The sequence below is a fragment of the Lissotriton helveticus genome, chromosome 8 (assembly GCF_964261635.1).
Source record: "Lissotriton helveticus chromosome 8, aLisHel1.1, whole genome shotgun sequence".
NCBI lineage: Eukaryota > Metazoa > Chordata > Amphibia > Caudata > Salamandridae > Lissotriton > Lissotriton helveticus.
This window is the reverse complement of record NC_136069.1, coordinates 317833225-317851641: the sequence shown is the minus strand read 5'-3', so window position 1 is coordinate 317851641 and position 18417 is coordinate 317833225. Positions and strand designations below refer to the sequence as shown.

The window sequence follows — 18417 nt, the reverse complement described above, 5'->3', positions numbered from 1 at the left end:
CAGTGATTTGTCAATATTGATAGTTACATGCCAATTATGTGGGAGTATTCAACAATGTGGACTTGACATCTTGATTTTTCCAGATTGGACATGCATGCGTCAAGAAGTTACATGTAGAAAAGTAGGAATCATATGTGAGTGTTTACACTTAGTATGAAATGGCAATTGGTGTTAGAGTAAAAATGATAGTGTGATGTGCCATTCCATTAGGATAAAGTTGAAACCACCACTTTTTGTCATAGATATTCAGTGAGACACAACAACCTTCAATGGTCTCCCACTAATTTGTCCCTGGATGTGTCCAGGCTATTTATCTATCCTACTTGAGACATAGCAAAGCTACAGTACAGCTTTCATTGGACTATTGTGACACTGAGTAGACATATGACGAGGTCCCTATTCCCAAACCTGCACAAAACACATGCACACATGTGCATTTACCTATTCATACAGACCCAATAAGCACATCTATACAGAAACACAAACCACAGAAGAAACACGTACACACATACAAACAAACAGATGCCACACACACCACAACACCCACAGGCCCATACCCACATCACATCAACACACAGCACAGAAAACACCCCACCCACATACACACTCCCCTCCCTATCACATCCATACATAGCGCAGATGACACCACACCCACATGCACCCCCCAACCACCATTACATCTACACACAAAGCACAGACAACCACACCCACAATCCCCAATTGGAGTTGCTAAGGAGTTGCTGAAAAACTCTGCAAAATTCCGCTGAGTTTGTGAGCAGGCAAAGAATTGCTCAGTCACCATTAATGAAGACTCCTTGGCTGCTGAGGGTCGTTGGGGGTCAAGAACCCCTATTGTTGCCACAAGTAGGTTCCCTACAATGGGATTGCTGAAATGTCGCCTGGGGCCCCACTCTCTTTCTCAACCACTCTGCAAAGGGGAATCCTGGCGCACTACTGGTTGGGGGATGAAGTCCCCTTGGCTGCTAGAGGTCGGTGAGTGCCAAGAACCAATATTGTTGTCACAAGTAAGTCCCCCACAGTGGTATTGATAAGACGTCATTGGAGGCCTCACCACCTTTCTCACCCACTCTGCAGAGGGGCGTCCTGGTGCCCTACTGGCTGGGGGTGAAGTCCCTTAGCTGTTGAGTGTCGTTGGGGTCCAGGAACCCAAATTGTTGGCACAAGTAAGTCCCCCACAGGGGGATTGCTGAGATGTTGTTGATTGCCTGTCCCCTTTCTCAACCATTCTGCGAAGGGCCCTCCTGGTGCACTACTGGTTGGAGGATGAAGTCCCTTGGCTGCTGAGGGTCGTTAGGGGCCAAGAACCCCTATTGTTGCCACCAGTAAGTCCCCCACAGCGGGATTGTTGAGACGTTGTTGGAGGACCTGCCTCCTTTCTCAACCACTCTGCAAACAGGCCTCCTGGTGCACTACTGGTTAGGGGATGAAGTCCCCTTGGCTGCTGAGGGTCATTGGAGGCCAATAACCCCTATTGTTGCCACAAGTAAGTCCCCCACAGCGGGATTGCTGGGACATCGTTGGAGGCCCTTTCCCCTTTCTCATCCACTTTGCAAAGGGGTCTCCTGGCGCACGACTCGTTGGGAGATGAAGTCTCCTTGGCTACTAAGGACCTTTGGGGGCCAAAAACCCCTATTGTTGCCATGCATACTTCCTTCAGATCGGGATTGCTGAGACGTCATTGGAGCAGTGTCGGCTGGTCCATAGGCGGCGATCTTCCATCACCAGCACGCAGGAGGAGAGAAAAGCCTCCAGAAATGCAAACGTACGAACGGACAGATTTGTCTGTTCGTTTTGCTTTTATTTCTGCCTGCCCTGTGTCGCTCCACTGTGCCCTTCCGTTGACACCTGCACAATGTGCAGGTGTCGACAGAAGGGCACAGAGGAGCAACACGGGGCAGGGGTTGCTTGAGGTCCATGTTTTGCGCATGTGTGAAGAGCGCATTTCATTTCAGCCCTCTTCACACATTCGCAACCCATAAACTTGCTGCGCATGCTCTTTGCAGCGCAGCTTGTCTAAGAATGGATGCATGCACAGGCAGTGAGACGAAATCACCCTAGGCCCTATCAGGAGTCTTGTCTTGTGAAAAGAGGGTTAAAGCTCAGCTCTAACCTGACTCACTCCTGATACAGCCGTGACCAGCATGTTCCTGGTGCTGCAATTGAAAGACCGAATGGAGCCCTTGAAGACGTGCAGAAAGTGAAACACACAGGTAAGTAAACAATGGAAAGGAATCCTTCATTTAAAAACATTTCCAATAACTTTGAAGACAGCACGCAATGGTTAAGCACTCTCTTCAGATAACAATTTCGCAAAGGTGGCCCACTGTCAAGTGTGCATTCGCAGGGGTGGACTTTTGTCATGGTTTAACACATGTTTGAATGAGTTCATTCAAGTGGATGCCAAAAATTATCATTGAACTCAGTAGTTTTGTTTAATCAACTATTCAGTCTGAGGCAACCATTGCTCTCACAAGACCATATCTAAAAATTCTCAAAATGCACAGAACGAATTTCAGGTTCTGCTGCTCGTGACTTGTGTGCATTGCGCAGCTACTGTGGGTATCTGGTGATAAGACACTTGTTTAGTGTGTAGGGATTGATATCAATGTGGTTTAGCCTATTTCAAAGCATTCTTATTATTGTTTTGGTAGATAGGAAAAGTGTGAGTCATGGTGAGGAGTTGATGTGCCCAAGATCACACAATTTAAGTAGTGAAACTATGACTGTTGACTACCTAAATGCTGTATTGTATGTTTTTCTTTCGTCTTCACAAAACCTGTAGAGCGCTTTGATACCCATAGGTCTAGCTAGTTAATGGCATTTCATATCATGTGATGGAACCTCCAGGGCATGTAATGTGATGAAATCACACTGTCAGATTTGGCCATCTGAAATGTATAGTTTGGTAGCCAGTTAACTGGTGCAAAGTGTTCATTGTTGCACTCCATTGGAAGGGTCTCATAATAAAAAAAAATTCACTTTATTTTCTGGCACATGTCTTCCATGTTCTTTTAAACGACTTTCCTTCTGTTGGTATACTAAAGCTATCGTTATTTACAACATTATAAATGCTAGCATTTTACCAACAAATGTAATGTGGCAGAAGGAGCTTTTACAAATGATATTCCCAGCTCTAACATTCCCCATTTTTATGATTAATTAAAGGAACATCTTTAATTGCCTTATTAACTTCTTGCTTTCTCAAATTTGCTGAAAAATTTACCATATGCGACTCTTTATTTAAAAATGTTCTTGGGGGTAGAACCCCACAGAATCCCCTGACAACAGTTGATCTCCCGCGCTAGGCCCACTCACCACAGGTCACTCATCCCAAACGTTTACGCCTCACCATTTTCAAATGTCACCCGCCGCCACTGCATTGGAGGCCCCACCCCCTTTCTCAACCACTCTGCAAAGGAGCCTCCTGGTGCACTTCTGGTTGTGGGATGAAGTCCCTTGGCTGCTGAGTGTTGTTAGGGGCCAAGATCCCTATTGTTGCCACAAGTAAGCCCCCCGCAGCGGGATTGCTGAGACTAATTGTTGGCGCCAGTATATTTTTCTTATCCGGCAGGTTGATAAAGTTTTTGCTGAACTCCACATTCTAAGCGGAGTACAGAGTGGAAAAACTCTGTAAACTCGGCTCGTGGAGCAGAGTATATCGCCCACCCCTAATCAACATGCACAACATCCACACCCTTCACATCCACAACACCACCCTCCAGAAACACAAATCTCACAGTACACACCCAATAAACTCACAATCATGTGCCCAACAGGCACATAAGACACAAGAAACATCCATACCTGCAGTACATACACCAGACCCGTCTACCTGCAAGACCCCCACTCCTTCTCAAACAACCTGCCAAGTTCCCCACTGATGAACCCACCTTTTCCGTTGCCCTCACTCCTCAAAAACCTCTAACCACTCCTTCCAAATATAATCCTACCCCTCACACACACAAGACACCCCCTTGCACATACAAATTCACCCCTATTGCAGACCCATGCACCCCTTCCACTTCCCAACACGCCCCTTCCAAGTGTCGATCCACTCCTTCCACTTCCAAATCAACCAATCCTAAAAGAAAGTCCACCTCTACCTCTTCCCAACCCCCAACTTCTAACCGAAAGTCCACTGCTTCCTAAGCTCCTCCTCCTAAACAAAAATCCACCTCTTCCTCTTACCAACCCACCCCTTCCCAACTGAAGTACAACCCTCCAAAACCCAACTATCCCTCTCCCAAGTAACATCCATGAGGTTACTGCCTTGCCCAAAGGATGCCTCTTCCTGAGTAGGTTCCCCTAGCAGTGTCTTTTGAGGCAAGATTGGTGGCACAGCACTTGGCACAGCAGAAATGTTTATTTCTGGATTGGCTATTTGCCTTCAGTTCTAGACAGAGATTCTCTTGTTTTGTAAATACATATTTTGCTCAAATTTGAACACATTTGTCCTGGCATTACTTTTGCATAGCTATAGTTGGGTGCCTAGAAATGTTGCAGAGCTTAGATTGTGTAAAATATGTATTTGTTTGCACATTATGGCAGGTTATACAACATTTACATTTACAGTGTGCTTTGTTGTGTACATGCAAAGGTTGATATGCTATGTGATGGTCACTAGATTTTATGCTCAGCCATTTCTCTTAATAGTGATGTCCTGCACAACCTAGTTGATGGGAGATGATTTCACCGTGATTGATGTTCAATATGTACAGGTTTATATCTATTGTCCTTGGATCCAGTGCAGGATTCACACAGAGAAATGGAAATGTTGCATGGATGGATCTGTGGCAGGATTCTAACTTGGGACTGACATTTATTTGGGTGGTATTTCAAATGGCGGAGGTTACAGTTTGTCTATAGCAATGTCAACATCATGTTTCACTGCACTTCTCCCTATGATATGTGTTGCATATATTTTAATGTGTGCACTTTAGATATATGTCTATGCACACCTGGAAAGTGATTAATTGTCATACATTTTTTATCCTCTTTTGTGCATGTGTCCATTTTTAAAGGTGGCTTCCACCAATTTTCTACATGTGAAGCAAGTGCTGTTACAGGTGTGTTAATTTTGATATCTTGCACTTCAACGTTACCCACACATGCATTGCAGTTGGTTATACTATCGGTTGCCCAAGATATTTGAAAAAAACACAGGTCCTGTGCATCTGTTAACTGACATGCCAATGGAAACGGGTACACCTGGGGCTTACCATCAGTTGCGTCAATGACAGTGTTGGTTTTAGACATCATCAAGCAGCAGCAGCAGTGGCAGGACTTGTAGGATCGGCTCCATGGCAGTACAGGAAGTGTGTAGGTGAGTCAAGGTCAGTTGGTGCTTGATATCCCTTCCATTCCGCAAACTCAGGTGTGGAGGGTTGACCATCACAGTCTTGTTGGCGGGAAGGCACATTTTGATTGGGCTGGGGGAAAAAGTCGGTCAGCCCTCCAACAGCTGCTTTACTCTATTCCGCCATTGACGCAGTCTAGATTTCCTGGAGGCGATGGCAGTACCGAGGCGGTCTTTCATCTAGGCACTCGCATGCTTCATAATAGGGGGTGACCCGCCAAGTAGGCGGCCCTGAAATCCAATGCTGTTTTGACTGTGGGACCCTTTCTGCGCAACTCATAACCAAGCCCTTAGTCTCTGAAATTGAAGACAACATTTTCCACTGGTGCAAGGTTGCAGACTGTATCCAAGAAAGTCCTCATAAAGCTAGATGACCATTGGATGATGTCCTGCTGAAGCCGTTGGTTTGGTAATAAAAAAACTCAGAGTGGGAAAAGTTCCGATTTTGCATCCAGAGAATTCTGCTTGTTAGCCGTATACTTTTGCATTTTCGCTGGTCAAGATTTCTTTGTGTATATTTTGCTTCTTTTTGGGAGCTCAGAATCTTTCAGCAGTACATGGCTGCAGGATGTACATGGAAGGTCATGTCAAAGTTTTATAGTACTTAGGGGTGAGAGAGGCCATGAGCAGGGACAAGGTGCTATTGGTCAGCTGGGCACCTCAGTAAAAAAGCCTCTTCCAGCTTGTTGTGTCCCTGTAGTCACACAGGAGGTCATCCAACTGGCCCTTGGGTTTCACTACTATGTCCTGGTTACAAGTGGCAGCAGGTCCAGCTCTTCAGGTCTCCTCACAGGTCTCAAACAATAGCAGCAATCATTTTTCTGTTCTTCCACATTTCCAGAAAGTGTTCTAAAGTGATGTGGAATAGCTGTCAGCTGTGAAGATGTAATTTGTTGGGGAGGCGCAAGTGACTTCCCGCTCTTCACTAACCAATAGGGAAAAAGTTCTCAGGGGCAGCCCTACTGACATTAACGTGTAAGAGGCACGGGAAACCCAATCAACCCTTGTAGGCTTGGGCACTGAATATTTAAAGTCACAATCTGCTACAAGGGACTTAGTTAAAAAAAATGAATCTTAGTTATGAGTTGTACATATGTAACACACTCAAGTGTATCAACAGAATATCACGCTTTATCATTGACTAGAATCAATCAAAGGAAGGAGGAGAAAAAACACGGAGGTAGTGGATTATATTTCTGAAATAGATTTTTTATATTTAATAATGAGACAATCAATTTCCATCTTGGGAGACAAATACACAGAAATGAATTCAAGCAGAAGCTGAGAACAGAGGTATAGATAACAGTGACCCTTCGGTTCACAGCTAACTCATCAACTCCTGGTTAATATCACAAACAACCAAAAATAATTAATAAACAATGGTCGTATGTTGGTGACAACGCAACGCTTTTGGAGATGATGGAAGAGTCGACGTTTCGGTCTAATATGCAGTCGTCATGTAGACCATCATCAGGAAAGAACATTTCATTGCTGAAAGAAACTCCCTGAAATTTCAAAAGGGATATTTTCAAATTAGGTGGACGGCAAAAGACGTAGAGTAGAGTCGCCAGTTGATTCAATCAAATCTTTATTCTGGTATTTAAAGAAAGACTTCCGATGTACAATTAAAAGGATAGCTAGAGCTTGGACATACAGCGTAACTTTGAAAATCAGCGTATTTGGTCAGCATGCCGGGTCGTTCTATTTCAGAAAGATAATCCATTATCTCCGTGTTTTTTCTCCTCCTTCCTTTGATTGATTCTAGTCAATGATAAAGCATGATATTCTGTTGATACACTTGAGTGTGTTACATATGTACAACTCATAACTAAGCTACTGACATTAACAGCACATCCTGTTTGTTTTTCTGAACCATGGACCAAGAATGCACTATTCTAGGTGGAATTCAATAAGGCATAGGCCTTCTTCTCTTGCAGGGAGCCTGGAATGGGTGTATGTAGAGAAATAAGCAGTCTGTTCTTTATAGATTATTCCAAACATGTTCTGGTACCAGTTCCCCTGCCCACTGGGCTAGGGTCCATTCAGATACAGAAGGACTAAAGATCAAAGTGTTCTCTTCCTCAGGCTTCCCTAAACTAAATAATGAGTAGATACGCTTCACCTCTGCCCCTTTTAAGTTAATGAAGTTCTTGGAACTTCCTCAGCAATCCTTCCTAGACTAATATGGCCCATCAGGCCCACACCCAGCCCATCCTGTCACCCAGCCACAGCAAATGTGTCCTGCTCTGGGAGCAGTTTTACACCCCTTATTAAGATCAAGCAATGACAAGGCAGCTGTTGATAGGTTAATAAAAATTAGCCACCAGGAACTTCAGGTAGGGAAAAGGTAACTTTTTATAAAGTATATTTTCTTAAATATTTAGTAAAAATGTAACTTAACCGTTCAAATGTTTCTTTAAAAAAGAATTAAAAGTAGTAGCTGAAACATTTTCCTTGCTTATCCCAAACCTGTGATATCAATATTAATGTTTTAATCTGAACTCTACTTTTCCTCATAGTACAACCAGAGCTTTCTAAGGTGAAAAGAGCTCTTGGGCGACTTTTCACTGTCAGGCATAGAAACATTACATTACTACATGGCTACCTTTAAATAAACATGTACTCTATCTTTTGGGCTACAAGGCCTACATAGGAGTGCTATTTATATTTAAAAGGAAGGTTTTTCCACTCTCAAGAGGTTTATTTTGTCAGGTCATGCTGCAGGTTTAAACTGCAGCAGTCAGGCTACAATGGTGGGGCTGAAACCTAAGGCTGCAGTACACAGGTGAAATTTAATTTTCAATACCATATTCTATGGCCTTATGGAAACTTAAATATGCTATTTTTGTCAGATTTTATGGGTCAGAGGACATACATTGGGACTCATTAGCAGGCTCCTAGTGCAAAAAAAGCGGCCAAACACAGCAGCATCTGTCAAATAATAGGGCTGATCATGCCACAAAAGGGCACTTCTCATAGCACCACAAAATGAAGGGTATAAATTGCCATTTATTTATTTTATTTATTTATAAAGTTTTATATAGCGCAAACTTGATCCTGAAGGATATCAGAGCGCTTTACAATTTGAGGCAAAGGTAAAAAATCAAAACATGAGTCTTACATGGGGAGTCTAATAGGCATTAAATCAAATAATGCACACATAACAGCTCATTTATAAACCTGAGTGAACGAGTAGGAATGGGCTATACGATGGAGCATAGAGACATAAGGGGAGTAAGTACAATAATCATGTACAGGAATAATAACCAGTACCAAAACAATAATCAAAACATGAGTCAAATGGGGAGTCTAATTGGCATTGAATCAAATGTTGAATATCTAACATATCATTTATATACCTGGGTGAACGAAAAATGGGCTAGACGATGGAGCATAATGACTTAAGGGGAGTAAATTCAATAATCATGTACAGGAATAATAACCAAAATAAAAATAATGATCATATACAGGAAAAATAACCAATACTATAGTATGTCCGATGCGCTTAGAGCTAAAAATTGCCCCTCATGTTAAGGCAAGAACTTCCAGTTTGAAAGCAGCCTTGGAAGAGATCCTCCGAATTTCCGGTGGAAGAGAGTTCCAAATTTTAGGAGCAGTGCCACAGAAGGCTCGTTGGAATGTTCTCTTTTTGCAGAAGATCTGTGGTTTCAAGAGGAGGGAATTAGCACTCCTTGTTAGTCTACCCCCTCCGGATAGTTCTAGTTTTTGTGCAAGGTCGATGGGGATTTTTAAGTGGAGGGGTTTGTGTGATAGGCAGGCAATGTTCAGTTGAATCCTAGCTTCGTAGGCTAGCCAGTTTAGCGATTTTTGAACCGCGGAGATGTGTGCATTTCGCTTGGTGCCCATGATCAATCTGGCCGCAGCATTCAGTGAAGCCTTAAGGGGGGCCAAAGTGTATTTGGGGAGGCCACATAGCGTGGCACTGCCATAGTCAAGTCTCGGCAAAACAAGCGCTTGGACCACTGGCTTGAAATGTGCTTGAGGTAGGAAAGGTTTGAAATTCCTGAATGTTCTCAGACGGTGGTTAGCTCCCTTGCACACGTTGCTAATGTGAGTCTTCATATTCAGATGCTTGTCCAGGGTAATTCATAGAGATTTAGCTGAGTCAATAATGCGGCGGAAGCAGTTGAAGGCGGTGAGTTGGTTCATCCATAGGTCGATTTTAGGAGTATGTTTCGGGGGAGAAATGAGGAGGAATTCTGTTCTGGAGGTGTTTAGCAGGAGGTGGTTTGCAGTTAACCAATTTTTGGGTAGTCAGTAGGGTGGAGTTGAGTGAAGTGATGTCATCCGATAAAGTAATTTTCAGATATAGTTGGGTGTCGTCTGCATACATATGGAAGCGAATGTCCAAGGATTTTAGAACATTAGCTAATGGTTCCAGATATAAATTGAAGAGAATGGGATATAAGGAGGACCCTTGGGGAACCCCCATGCTGACTGGGGATGGCTGGGAGAGTGAGTGGTTCGCTTTAACTCTTTGGGTCCTGTGCTGCAGGAAGGATGAGAACCAATGCAGCATCTGACCAGAAAGGCCCATCCTATGCTCCAGAATGCGGAGGAAGGGTCAAGGAGGAAAAGGAAGCAGGATTCATTTCGATCAAGCATTTTTAGGATGTCATCCATCACGTGGGTGAGAGCCGATTCAGTGCTGTGCCCACTACGAAAGCCAGATTGGTGTTGGTCCAGGAGATGGAAATTTTAGATGTGCGCACATAGTTGTGACTAGACGCATTTTTCAAGGAGTTTGGCTACAGTGGGGATTCTGGAGATAGGTCGGGAGTTGTTAAGGTCTATACTGTCGGCAGTGTTTTTTTTTATTACTATAGGTGTTACCTGAGCCTCTTAAAGGCATTCTGGGATCGTGCCTTGTGACAGAGACGCTTTGACGATCTTTGTTCAGAAGGGGGAGATTTCATCCTTAATTACTTTGAAGGTGGTAGGTGGTAACAGATCACTGAAGGGATTAGATAGGTTGATATTCCGAAGGACCTTTTTGATATCATTTTCATTCAGGGGGGTAAAGGTGTCCCAGGAAGCTTTGTTCTTGATACCCCAGCTACATGGTGCTGTCTTGTCTAGTACGGCCAGTGGGGGTGCAGGTTCATTGGGTAGCAATAGAGCCCTCCTGGCTTCCAGATCAATGTTATTTAGTCTTGTTTTCTCAGTAAATAAAAGGCAGCCAGATCATCACATGAGGGAGGTCTGACTTCCGAGGCTGATCGGTTAGGGACTACCACCGATTGTTGTTCAACCCATTCAAACAGTTTCTTGGGTCGATTCACCACTTGGTTAAGTTGGGATCTGAAATACTCCGCCTTAGCTGACTTGATTTGTTTGTTATACACACTTCTTGTGTAGCGTAGTTCCTATATTCCCTATAGGCTCTGCGCATTGGAATAATATACCCTGCAGCTTAGACGTAGGACTTATGTAGACTACATCTCTGCCGAATATATTAGACTTAATTGTGAGTGCCAGCTAGCTCAGATGTCACTAGAAACTTCCTCGAATAAACAAGAAGGGATTAGTCTCTGACAACCATATAACATGACAACTTTGTTTCCCCAGAATAAAACGTATCTCTAGAGTCGCGGAAACAATAGATAGCTATTTCACTCAGTCAGAGGTGTATGCTTTGTTTCACCAGAGTTGCTCAGAAATAGAGAGATGGGCGTTTTCAATAAAAGTATTTATTGAACAGTCTTATTTCTTAAGCATAAGAAATGCACTGCTATAATTAAAATGCTAGTTAAGAAGTACAATGCATATAATACGAATAGTATTATAAAATAGTACTGTAAAAGCATGGTATGGTTTCTAAGCCATAAACATAGAATACATAAAATGCATAAAATACATACAGTGATAAAATAGTGGCTAAAAGTACTCAACAGGTGCTTCTAACATACGCCTACCCCGGTGTACCTAACCTAAGCCTAGTACAAGGGAAGAAGTAAGTGAGGAGTAGTTTAAGTTTTAGTATTACTCTGCCAAGAATCTGTTCAAGAATTCTCTAGGGATCTCATCAGCTCCGTACCTTGGTTTTAGGATGATAGAGGGCTGGTATCTCTCTCTCGGGACTCGATCTCCCAGCAACCTGCAAGGGAAGCTTGGAAACCCAGGAGCTGGATTTCTCGGTGCGTCAGTTGGAGGGTCGGCTTCCTTCAACACTTGCAGCAGCAGGGCGCCGGGCAAGTAATTAGTCGATCTGCTCTCAAACCACCGTGTGTTTGACTGGGCAAATATAGGTATATTTATACCCCTGAAGGTGCCGAGTCTGACGTAAGATTGGACATAATATCGTCACTAGTGCCTCAATTCCTTGAAAACTCCCAGATTTCATGGATAAATTAGTATTCAAGCAGGGGGAAGTTCCTGACTGCTGAAGGCTGGTTTTACCACGAAATCAATGTGGATTCTCGGAGTTTAGTGGAAGTAGCCATGCCATATTAGGGCTGCACAGGCTATAACTAAATAAGGCAATGATGTTTTATGCCTATATAACGACTGGGTGTGTAATACCTATATATGGGCATGAATCGGGAAAGATTACACTAGGGTCCTAGATTCCCACATAACACTTGCTGCTCTAAGGTTTTTTAGATGGTCCGCAGATGGAGTGGTTCTCCAGGAACGTTCTATGGCCCTTAGATTGCGATGTTCCGAGTTTAGGTTGCCATTGAACCAAGGTTTAGAAATTTTTGCAGGTGCATTTTATTATTGTAGTGGGGCCAAAGAATCCATGAGTTGTAGAAGTCTGTGAGAGCATGGACTTCAAGTATATCCAATTGGGGAGAGAGGGCCTGATTACAGTGGGTTGCTAGGTCAGCTGTATTGATATCTCTGAGGTCCCTTTTCCAAATCTTTGGTTTGGTTTTTTGTGTCTTACTCTAATAAACCTCAGAGTTGATATGGAAGGAAATGGTGTGATGGTCCGACCAATCACATGGTATGATGGAATCCAATGAGATGGTATGAACTTTGGAGATGATGAGGTTTAAGGTTTCCCCTTTAATGTGAGTAGGCTGGTCACAATGTTGAATCAATTTGTGGTCATGCAAGAAGTGATTGAGGCATGAGACTGCTTGATCATCAGTTTTAGACCAGTGAAGGTTAAAGACCCCAAGGTAGATGTGGGACTGGACTGTCCACATTGCCAGAGATGATTTCTATTAATTGTTCAATGAAGGGGAGATTGTCGCTTGGGAGTGATAGAATGTGTGTAGTTTGCAAACCAGATGAGTGTTAATAGAGATGTTGAGACAAAGGTATTCGCAAGTTACTGGCAGAGATGACTCTGAAAGGAAGACCGCAAGCGTACTCTGATGAATGCAAGCTAGGCCACCACCCAGCTTCTTAACTCTGTCAAGAAGAATTATGTTGTGGGTGAGGGGCACCAAGAGGTCAAGAATTGGAGTGGACGAAGGGTTGAGCCAAGTTTCTGTTAGGATATTGATATCTATCTCATTCTGTTCAATGAGGTTGAAGATCTCGGAGGCGTGTTTGCTAGCAGACCTACAATTGAGTAGTATGCATTTGAGTGGAGCCAGAGTAAGGGGGGGGGGAGGAGTCTGGGTGATGTTCACTCGCTTGAGGTTATTGTTATTTATGACTCTGAGGTTGTGGTAGGGTTCTCTGTTAGGGTTAGAATGAATGGTTTGAATTATTCCCTTTGGACTCGTGTTGAAGTCCGTTGTTGGACAAATTAGATTTGAGAAGGCTGTCAATTTCATTGGGCGTGAGACATAATACTAATCCATAAAATCTACCAAATCAGAAATACTACTAATTCCAGAAATTACCAATCCATAAATATTACCAAATCAGAAATACTACTAATTCCAGAAATTACTACGAACAAACCTTTAAATGATTATTTATAAAGTAATGTTAGCATGCTTTGGAAGAAAAGAGCTCAGATGTGATTAAATGTCATTAGGTTGTGCATAATTACCTTCCCCTCATCAGGTGTTAACAAAAGTGCCTTACTTCTTGAGACAAGGAAGATTTTGAGCTTCATCAATGGGCATATCTCTGGACACTATTAATAATCTCCCACTCGGCATAAAACACTTTGCACTGTGATCATACTTCAGCCACATGCTGTCCAAACCAGGGGTCAGATTTAAGATGTGATGCAGAGAAGCACAGCAAAACAACTTGCTACGCTGCGTCACATAGAGAGAGCAGGAATGCGTGATATCTACTAGTCAAGTTTTGAGAGGACAATTGATTGCACTACATTCTTTAGATCTCCAGGTGGGATAAACAGTTGTATTCTCTTGAGATGTTTTAGGGTATAGAGTGCCCCGTTGGCTGAATTGTTGATGTGAACAGTTTAGTGGGTCCAAATTCTTGACCCATTCTTGGACTGATAGAGGGTTTTTTTGAGAGAGAGAGGATTACTAGGTCAGTCTTGTTGGGGTTCAGCTTCAGATGATCGGAGTTTAACCAGGTGTTTGTCTTATTTATTGTGGTATTAAGATGTCAGATATCTCTGGGTGATGTTATTTTGTAATAGAGTTGTGTTGTCAGCGTATAGGTGATATTTGGCCCCTGCTCGATTTAGAATAACTGTAAGGGGTTCCATGAAGAGATTAAATAGGGCTGGAGAGAGGATAGATGCTTGTTGTACATCTTGTGGAACTGGAGCAGGCCTTTAGAGGCAACTGTTGATATTTATTTGTTGAGACCAATGTTGCAGATAGGACAAGAACCGTCTCAGGACTGTGCCCATGATACTGGTGAGGTTATTTAGTGTCTCAAGTAAAGTTTGATGATTTGCTGTATCAAATGCCGCTGACATGTGGAGGAGGATTAGGATGCAGGAGTCACCTTCATCTAATGATCTGTGAATGTCATTTGATATTGAGAATCGCAGTTTCAGTGTCACAGCCTTTCCTGCAACCCAATTGGAATGTGTTGTGGAAGTTGAATTCTTCAATCAGTTGGTTGAGTTGTAGTAGGACACACTTCTCAAGGTCTTAACTAGGAAAGGAAGGTTTGTGACAGGTCTGAGGTAATTTGGGTCCACCACTGCTTTTTTAGAACAGATGTGACTTGCTTAGTTGGAAGGAGTCAGGTAGATCACGAGAGAGAGGAGTTGATGAATTTGGATTAAAATAGAGAGATGTGGTGGTTAAGGTATTTTACAAGGGTGGAGGGGAGGGGGTCAGAAGTGTGGAATGTGGGAAACAGTCTGCGATAATTTTAAAGACCTCGTTCTGTCATAGGTTACAAATCCATTTAGCATTATTTTTCAGTTGTAGGATATCATTATTGTCGTTAAATATTTTTAATTACATGGAATTTTACGTGCTAATCCAAATTACCAGTAATTCTACATTTTCTGGGGGCACCCGCAGGGTCCCACACATATTGAGATATAATTACTATCCGCTTCCCCAGAATTACAGATCTCAGGGTAACTTGGAGGAGCTAATGCCAGGGTAATTAACAGCCACCTTATAATGGAGACCACAATGTCATGACTTAAAATCAGCAAAGAAAAAGCTCTATAGAGAAGGCCTGGTGATTTGAAATTCGTCATCTTTTGCAGTGCTGATACGTGTGAACACTTAAATGCCTGGAAGTTGTGATGATATTTTAGCAACTGTGTAAAGAACAAAGAAACCTATTCCTAGGTAGCTAAAGTCGAAGGGTAATTTGGGTTGGGGCGCCAACTTGCCTTAGAAACGATGCCCCACATTACTTCCCATGGGACCTGTAATAAGGTGGATGAGGTATCTGTCATATTTATAAGTAAGCCGCTGCCTAACTCCAAATCAGGCTCTTTTTTTGGGATAATTTAAGGTCAGATCAGTACCAATTCAAATCTAACTATGCGGTTTGCAAGTATTAAATGTGAGCTGCTGAAATCGAAATCTGCAGATTTGTAGCTCCTGATGTTTCGGGGTTTTTATTTGCATTTTTTTAGAACCAGATGTGCCAGACGTTTCATATTTAATGGGTGTATTTATATCGTTTCTCAGCCAAGCATTGAAACATTTGCTTTGTATATCGATTCGCAATAAATCCATAATAAAATAAGATTCAATATATACATACATTTGCGTATTTCTTGATGCATTTGATATTTATTTTAGATGTAATTAATTTATTTAATGAGCACATTCATTTAATTGATTAAAGGTGCACTTCCTCAGTAAGCTGGTACAATAAATGGCACACGCCTCAGTTTTACAGGCATAAGCCGTAACTATCATTAAACTCAATTGGAAAATGTCAGAAATTCGAGGATTGGAAAATATGCCTACCCTCTATCGTAGATCAGAAGAGCATACCAAATGGGAAGCAGGGTTCAAAGGGCACCAGGTATACTGAGGCCAGGCAATAGGTTTGCCAGGACTCTTAACACATGTGTGACCAACAAAAATCCTGTATTTTAACATCTATATTTTCGGTCATATCAGTTTCTCCCTTTCGATTTTTTTTCAAACTTGGCTCATAACAATTTATTGACTTTAAAAGTCGACAGTATCCAGATTTGATCTTTATCACTTCAAACCTATGTGCCAGAGAGACTGGCTCATGTCAGTATCAACACAGTGACTCATTTAGCCCGCCCATTGGTGGAGACATTTGGCATCTTCATAATCGAGAAAATGCACGTGCTTCGAGCTGGGGCCTATTCCATGAAACTCTGTGGATAATTTGACTCACACAAGCATGATATTGGCAGTTTTTATGAAGCTAATTACACCATTGGGACAGTAGTGGTAAACCAGTTCTTTTCACCACGCACGAAGTTTCCTTTTCATGCAGCATTTCATTTCAACTATATGTAGGAATATTCCACTTGCATGTCCTTGGTCCAAAACAAATGTATTGTGCACCTTTATTGCTGGCTTTTTATTAAGCCTTTTAATTAGTAGAAAGAAATCAAAAGGGAACTGCCGCAAGTGTTTTGGAAAATGAAATTCTCAGGATTAATGTATCTATTGACTCCCCAAACTATCCCAAATATGACTTAACAGGCTTCTGCATTATCGTTAAAGCAAAAACACAAAAACAAGATTTACTTAATACTAATAGCAAAACTCAAACACTATACCGCTTCTTGCCAAATCTCCTTTAAACCTTGTGGGAGCAATTTGCCACCCCAAACTTTAGACACCCTAATATTGACCTTAGTCTCTCCCACTGAATACTGGAACAAAACAGTGTTAAACCTCAATTTCATGAGGCAATGTGCCCCCTCGTTAAGGCATCTCCTCAAACATCAAATTAGAGTAATTCATTAACAGACTCTACTCAATGAGTGATTTATAGATCACTAAAAAGTTTTTAAGCATCTTATTACAAAAATTCAAAGTTAGTGATACATAGTAAATAAAATAATGTGTATTTGTAAAGTGCACATACACCCAAAAAGGGTATCTGGCACAGAATAATAGATGTTTATTGTTACTTAACTAAAATGTACTCATTCTATCGACATCAGAAGGATGAAAGGCTGAGTGGATCTGCAGGGATTTCAATCTGTGACCATGAGGTCAAACACAGCCCCCTACAGTGGACACATTAGTCCACTAAGCCACCAGCCCTCTCTGCCATGAGGCCTCTCAGATGCAAATTTGTACAGAGTAGTGAAAAATCTGAAAATATTCTATGTGCAAATTAGCAAATAAATCAGTAAATAATCGGACAGCTGCCCTTGTATGACAGAAAAGTCTTCCAAAATTCTGTCTCACACGCAAAATCCAGGGGGTACAAATTAAGCATTTTCCAGATTTCTTGCATAATCAACCTCCCTTTAAGCTAATGTCATCCAGAGACGATCGAACAAATATGAAACATTTAACAATATGACTTTTTTGGAATGAATAAGTACAGTGAAAGAATACAGACCATAGCCACATGTAAGAATTGTACATCCCCACAATGGAATATTCACCACAAAGAGGACAACAGTATCAGTGTAAATGAACTCATATGACTTCAGCTTGACTCTGTGCTGTGGAGCCTGTGGGAAGAAGATCTACAGTGGGTAAAGCATGAGTGAGTAATAGAGATGACTTCCATCTTGTTCAAGATGGTGTTTTACAGAGAAACGTGTCCTAACTAAAGTACATTAATAAACACACTGTTATACATATATAGTAAGTTAGTTTCATAAGCAAGTGTAATAATTCAGTTCTTAAATGTAGATCATGTGTAAAAATGCATAGAATATATTATTAATCATGTGCAAAAACATAAAAACACAAAACCTTCTACAACTCCCCTCTCTGTTTTTTTTATAATCACTAAAGCAATTAATAAAATGTATGTATCATGAATTCATCCAGTATGCATCACTTTCTGCTTTTGTCTGGAATTCTGATTTTAAACACAATCTTTAAAATTCCCCATCTCATAGTCTTCATTCCTCTTTCTTTTTAATGATCTTTTCTAATTTTTGTGCAGACACTTTTTAATCAAACACCCAGAAAATGTTAGTAAGAGAAACCAAACAATTGGACAAAGCATTATCATACAGGAGTTAGTATTAAATGTAAAGTTCCTCAAATTATCACTCTATTCCCCAACCTTACTAAAAACCTCACTAACCCAAGAACCCACAGTCTCCAATATGCCACTCTCTTCTAAAGCTTGAAGTTCATGATAGATGTTAGTAACATTGGATATAGATGAATTCATAACCATGCTATTACCAGGTATGAAGGTACAACACCTTTAAACCTTTAGTATCTTGCAAACACTGCCTTCCTTTGCAAGAAGGATATCTACCAATAAGAAGGTTTGGATAACCATAGGTCCAATAGCAATTAGTTCAGAATTTGAGGGGACGCTAAAGCCGCTACTACCTGCTACCTGACTTTGCCGGTCTGGAGACTGCAAGTCCCAGTAGACATTTCTCCCAGGAGGGAGGGGCTGCCACTTGTGCATAAAAGCAGGCCCATCGGCGGCCATCAGCGACCGGAGGAGGGTGGGCTGGGCCACCCCTCTTGGTTCCCCATCTCAGGTCATACTTTATACCATCATCAGTCTCCGGA

General features: G+C 41.9%; 1 long non-coding RNA gene across 1 annotated transcript in view; it reads right to left on the bottom strand.

Annotated features, from left to right (window-relative positions):
• LOC144771612 (uncharacterized) overlaps positions 1-18417 on the bottom strand; it is a 56981-nt gene that overhangs the window by 6093 nt on the left and 32471 nt on the right. Inside the window, exon 2 of the long non-coding RNA XR_013599390.1 lies at positions 17270-17384. This is a non-coding gene — a long non-coding RNA (uncharacterized LOC144771612). The remainder of the gene's footprint in view (positions 1-17269; positions 17385-18417) is intronic.